This window comes from Urocampus carinirostris, chromosome 2 (assembly GCF_059441175.1).
Source record: "Urocampus carinirostris isolate Australia breed hairy pipefish chromosome 2, RoL_Ucar_1.0, whole genome shotgun sequence".
Taxonomy (NCBI): Eukaryota; Metazoa; Chordata; class Actinopteri; order Syngnathiformes; family Syngnathidae; genus Urocampus; species Urocampus carinirostris.
Window position 1 is genome coordinate 36,326,638 of NC_142350.1, and position 6,379 is coordinate 36,333,016.

A 6,379-nucleotide genomic window follows, 5' to 3' on the forward strand; every position below is an offset into this window, starting at 1 on the left:
GTGGGTTATGGGTGAAAAAACGGGACAGACGGAAGTCAGAGTCAAAGTGCTTGCCTTGTGTAAACAGAGGTTCGCTGACGGACTGACAATGGGCGAGCGAGAGCACTGAGCTTAAATAGAAAAGGGGACCAATCAGGTAACCAGCAGCAGCTGGCGTCAACGAGCAGGCACAGGTGAGTGCAATGAGTAATCAAGTCAGTTTAGACAAAAGTGAATTTGAAAAAGTCAACATCACTTAAAATAAACCAGAAAATCTTGTTCCACTGCGGGACAAATTGGGGATTTTCAGTATCACTTGTTTTATTTTACTAGTAATTATTTTGTGAATATTTCATCCAGAAGTCAAGCATGCCATTTACATGGGTTTTGCAGGAGCTCTTGGTGCACCAGCCTTGGGCATGAACCTGGGTGCTGGCGTGTGGTCCTTCCTGGCCTCACAGAAGCGGTTTCTCATCACTTTACTGAGGATGGCAAAGCTGACACCATAGTGAATCTTCACGTAGAACTTAGGCTGAACATAAGATTCAAAGACTCTGGCCTCAAATATGTCTCTCACGTCCGCAGCTTTAACAATGTTCCAAACTTCTTGATGGCCTTGTCCTTTGGGACCTAGTAGGCACAGGCTGGTGCAACGGATGGGCTTCACGTGCCTGTGGCCCTTCGTGGCCCGACCGTTTTGCCTTCTCTTCTTAGTCATGTTGCATGGGAAGCTGGAAAGTAAATTCAAAATATGCAGCTTATTCCTTTAGGAACAACAACTTAAAAAGGTTACCGAAAATAAACGGAACAACTATTATGAGCAAAATTGATATGGGAGATAAACTTAGTACTACTAATTGCTTCTCATTATTACTGTTATACTTATTTTACTACAAAGTAATTTGAACAAATGTATTATTTTACGATGAAAAACGTTTGAAATATAGTTGAAATAATAAATAGAACAACTAAGGTTAAATTAACTTATATTGTTAGTTACAGTACATATTAAAAAAACAGGTTGGTAGCCGAAAAAGGAGATCAGAAATGCCAAAAAATTAAACAACCATACCATTGTTTATGGTTTCATTGTCACATGATGATGATTTAACGAGCAAAGTGTCAGAAACGAATGCATTGCATAATGTTCAATTAGCAAAACGTAGAGCATAGCAGCGTAGCATCAAAAGTTTGTCACACAGCAGGAAGCAAGAGACACACATTGGCCCTGAATCGTAATATTTAGGAGTTAAGAAAAAATACCCAGCATGAATACAATATGCACACTTTAATCAAGTAGAACTCATATAATTAGATGATCAGCTGCCGTGATTGTCTAACCAAAGCACACTAATGCATTATTCATTGGGACCATCACAGAAAAGTCCTTTGTCACGCAAGGCAGGTACTATCTGCTCAGCATATAATGTGTCACTTACAATCTCCAATTTGCTTGCCAGGATTCAAAATGATAGAGCATTTTCTTTATGGGGTGCATTATGTCCAAGTGAGGACTTTTGCCAAACCTCACAAACTTTCCTGGATTTGGGTCAGCCACATGCTGCCAGTCGGTAGGCCCAGAACACCAAATAAGGAGCTTGTGGATCGTTACGAGTAATACAGGAGGTTCAAAGGTCTTGGCCACATTTGAAGTCCTCATATCTCCTTAAATATGAGAACATAAAAGTAGTGCCATTTAAAGGTAATTACATTAAGATTTTTTGCAGGGCTATTGATTTTTCAACATTTTGATGGACCCATTAATGGCATTCACTTAACCAGGAAAGGTGTTTTGTCTGCTAAAATGTGCAAATACTTAATTAGGGACTTTTGTTCAACGTGCATTTTGCAGAAAATTCGGGAGGAGTCACCAGAGAGGAAGTGCATCTCACTGTGGTGGTAAATTCATAGCAGATGGGTGCTTATAGCCAGCTAAAAGAACAGGATGTCCCTCAAATTCAAATTTGACAAATTATATATATGAATATATATAATATATATATATATATATACTTCGCGGTTCGACGTTCAGGGATTCAGAGCTTCGCGGTCTGTAATGCTAAAAATAGAAGGAGCGTCGCTACTTTGCAGATTTTCACTTTTTGCGGGAATCCCCCTCGGCCGACGACCCTAGCACGGCGCGCCGTTCTCGTTTCCCGATGTTGCGCCCAAATCGGACTTCCGAACAGAATCCTCCCCCCCTCGCGTGAACGCGCATTCTGCTGCGATTCCGACAAAAGCGATCGTATTCTATAAAATGCGTTTGTTAACGCGGATGAAAAAGTCACCAACGTCACGTCTCCCGCTCGGGCCACGATGGCTCTACATGGCACTACACGGCCTTCGATGGCTCCGACCCACGGACGGGCGGTCGCGGGAGAAAGGGGTAGGGGGGACCTGTGGGGTTAGGGGGCGGTGAAGAGGAAGCCGCACCAAAACTGCGCGCCGGTGTTGTGCCCAAATCCGACTCCCGTACAAAATCCCCCCCCACGCTCGGCTTGTTGCGGTGTCGTGCGTACCGCGCCAGAAAGTACCCGCGCCGCGGGTTAGGGGCTCGCTCGCGAATAATGATAAGCGGTGCAGATAATAAGATGAGATGAGATTTTATTTTATTTTTTTTGAAGGGGCGTCGCTACTTTGCAGATTTTCACTTTTGGTTTTGCTCCCCATTAAACTGGTCTAAAAAATAATAATTGAAAAATAATAATAAATAATTAAAAAAAAAAAAATATATATATATATATATATATATATATATATATATATATATATATATATATATATATATATATATATATATATATATATATATATATATATATTTATTTATTTTTTCTTTTCTTTTTGAAGTGGTGTTGCTACTTCGCAGATTTTCAGTTTTTGCGGGTGGTTTTGGTCCCCACTAACCGGGTCTAAAAAAAAAATTTTTTTTTAAAATTTTTTTTTAAGGCGCACCGCTACTTCGCAGATTTTCACTTATTGCGGGTGGTTTTGGTCCCCATTAACCGCGATAACCGAGGTCTTACAATATATATATATATATATATATATATATATATATATATATATATATATATATATATATATATATATATATATATATATATATATATATATACATATATTATATGATAAAATTAGTAAAGAAAAATATAGCCTGCTATTTGAAAGTTTGGGACAGCAGGGAAAGAAGTGGCACCAAATATCAATCAATCAAATTTATTGGCAATAAGATAAACCACACTTCGCAGTTTGTTTTGATGGACACATTGACTTGTGCGCCTGTCCCGCTTTTTTACTGGTAGCATAGACCAGGGGTCAGCAACCTTTTTGGTGTGGAGTGCCACTTTCAAATTTCCTTGTAAATCAGTGTGCCACACCAAGATTAAAGACTCGCACAACATTTTTTTAATATCCAACAGGGCTGTAATTTTACACCAGTTCAAATATACAACATGGATATAACTGACCAACTTATCCTCCACTATTCTTGTTCATCAATCAACAAAAAAAATGTGAATAACAAGTGGAAAGGCCTGTAGCCATTCATGACTTCAACTTTTTACCACAAGAATTAACCAGAATCAACCATTCTTCATCAACTATAAACTACAATCAAAAAACAAGTAATATGGACAGCTACCATACCATTCATCAATGATATCTTGTTGCAGAAAATATCAAAACTTGAAATAACAGCAGCCAAGAAGAATGCACGCGTGCGCACACACGCACACTTACGCATACACACACACGCATACACGCACACACACACGCTTCTTTAAAATATTCCCCATCAGTAAATGGTTTTCTGTGCTTTGCTATGCAGTGAGTGAGCAATGTAATAGATTGCTTCAGTGGTATCATTTTTAGCAGTGATAAAGGTCTTTAGGGTCTGCGTTTGTTTGCCGTACCTGGACACTGTGCGTTTTAATGTCTCCGCTATGTCAGACTCATCCTTGAATTCATGTTCATGTTTCGTCTCGTAAGGAAGTTTAACACTTGCTGTGTGAGGTACAATGCTCTCGAGGCATAGTGCACAAAACAGCATGATCTTTTTTTGCACAAAGCCCCATTCATCTGTCCACGCTGGCTAAAAAGAACAAGATGTTTTCGCTCGAGGAGCCGTCATGATTCGTTCATTTATCGCGCGCGTGTGTGTTTCGTTGTCTGGGTTAAAACATGGATCTGTCCTCTGTGAGGCGCCACGCAAACACACACGGACACACGAAGCAAAGGAGGAGCTAACGTAAAGCCTCTAAATAACACCGCGTGCAACTTAAAATGTCTAAATTTCAGGTAAAAATGGGCATTTTTAAAATATATTCATTATTATTTTGCCATGCGTGCCACTGGTTAACCCCTCGCGTGCCACTGCTGGCACCCGTGTCATAGGTTGCCGACCCCTGGCATAGACCAACCTATCGCAGTTGAGCACACAGAGTCACGCCCACCCAATACAAACACACTGCAACCTGCTCCCATGATAGCATTCACTGTGTGTTGTCTGCTGCAGACCACAAAGCAGGCATGTTGAAAATCAGTACAGTATCGAAAACACGAAAAGTAAACCGCAATACAGAGAGGGATTACTGTACTTTTTTAAAAACGATTCTATGCATATTATTCTATGTTCACATTTTAGTTTAGCGTTCTGGATGATAAAGCCTGACGAGCTGCATGTGACCCGTGTGCCGCAGTTTTCCCACCCCTGATGTTAATTATTGATCAAGTATTTCAAACCCTTTACGTATTGTTACCTTTTCCTTAGAATGAGTGATTTTAAAGCAGCTTTGTTGATTTGTGTTTAGCATCATTAGCAGCAGAGTGCCTCTGCTCCTGTGTGAGTCATTGTTAGAGGAGCCTGCACTAAATGGCTGTGAAAATAAATTATAGCAACGCTTCTGATGGAACAACTTAGTAGCCTGCAGCACGAAACACATAAAAAAACCCAGCTGATCCACAGTCCCTAGCAACTCTCAAGCTGACAAGAGACAACACAATACGGCAATCACAGGGGATTTACTTCAACGTTTCGAATACGGGAACATGACACAGGGAATCAAAGAGGGGGAGAGCGATGTCAAAAGAGGTAGAGGATTGAGACAGATGTGTGTCATAGAGACGGGAATGGGATTCAAATGCAGCAAAGGCTTTGTTGTTGGCTTCAAATTGAATATACATGAACTGATCAAAATATAACTGGTGCTCATTGAAGCAGTAATCTACATAATATGATTCTCTCCAGTGGCACAATTGTCATTTTAAGACAGACAAAAGCATTCATGTGCGGTTGGATTCAGTGACGTGCAGTCAGGGGAGGCTGTGGCTCACCTGTCATCACGGAAATATAAAATTAGAAATATATTAAACGGTTATTATATTTAGTGTAATAGTTTCTTCTCATTTAACATCAAATTTTTTGCATTTTCTTTTTCAAAATCACTATGAATATTATTAACACTATTAATATGTATTGTTTTGGTATGCTGAGAGCAATTCATTTGGCGCACACTTAAGCCCCAAACAATAGAATTTGTGATAGTATTAGCAGAGTAACAGCAAGCCCAGCCTTCCAGTAATTTATTTCTCTTTGCATTGACTTTCCATAAGAGTATTACCTGTTGTGTTCGGCGGGGAGGATCCAAATGCAGATACAACTGCCAAGTTGTCAGTTTTAAGGGAAATAACAAAAAGCGCTACAAGGAGATAACAGAGGGAGAAAACTGTAATAAAAAACATAATACATGAAATCAAGGATGGATGATTACTCAAGTGTTACCAGAAAAGAGAGAGAGGGAGAGACTGCGACGTTTTTTTCAAAGATTGTGAGTAGGATTTGTTTTCTGAATTAATTATATTTAAGTCAGTTAGTTTGTCAGTCAGACAGATACTCCATTCTCTATAGGCATCACACATCTGTGCACAGTCGAGGTGAATGAATTTAAAGTGCACGTCAAGTCATGTTTATTTGTATAATCAAAAATGTGTTGATGTATCTCAGGTTCATTGGTTTACTTGGTTTTATTGCTAGTTCCATGTGAGGACAGATTAGATTTTAGTGTAGCTTCAAACATCCGTGCAGTCGACATGAAATGATTTACAGTACAAATCAAGTCAGGTCATGTTTGTTTGCATAATCAAAATTGTGTTGGTGTATCGCAGGTGAATGGTGTCAGAAACGTTTTCTAAATGTCACAATCCATTGTTATAAATTTACAGAGAAGACACATTTATATTATTGTTTTTGAATGTTGCTTGTATTACCACAAATGTGTGACACTTTGCAAATTATGTTTTATGTTTATAGTGTAGACGAAAACCGGTACATGGCTGAAATCAATATACTGTAGGAAGGTAGCCGAGATCCCCTGTGCTATTGGAGCCACATACCCCTACT

At 39.4% G+C, this 6,379-nt stretch overlaps 1 pseudogene; it reads right to left on the reverse strand.

Moving 5' to 3' along the window:
* Nucleotides 1–355: 355 nt before the first annotated feature.
* Nucleotides 356–697, reverse strand: LOC148371766 (small ribosomal subunit protein eS26 pseudogene; annotated as a pseudogene).
* Nucleotides 698–6,379: the final 5,682 nt, after the last annotated feature.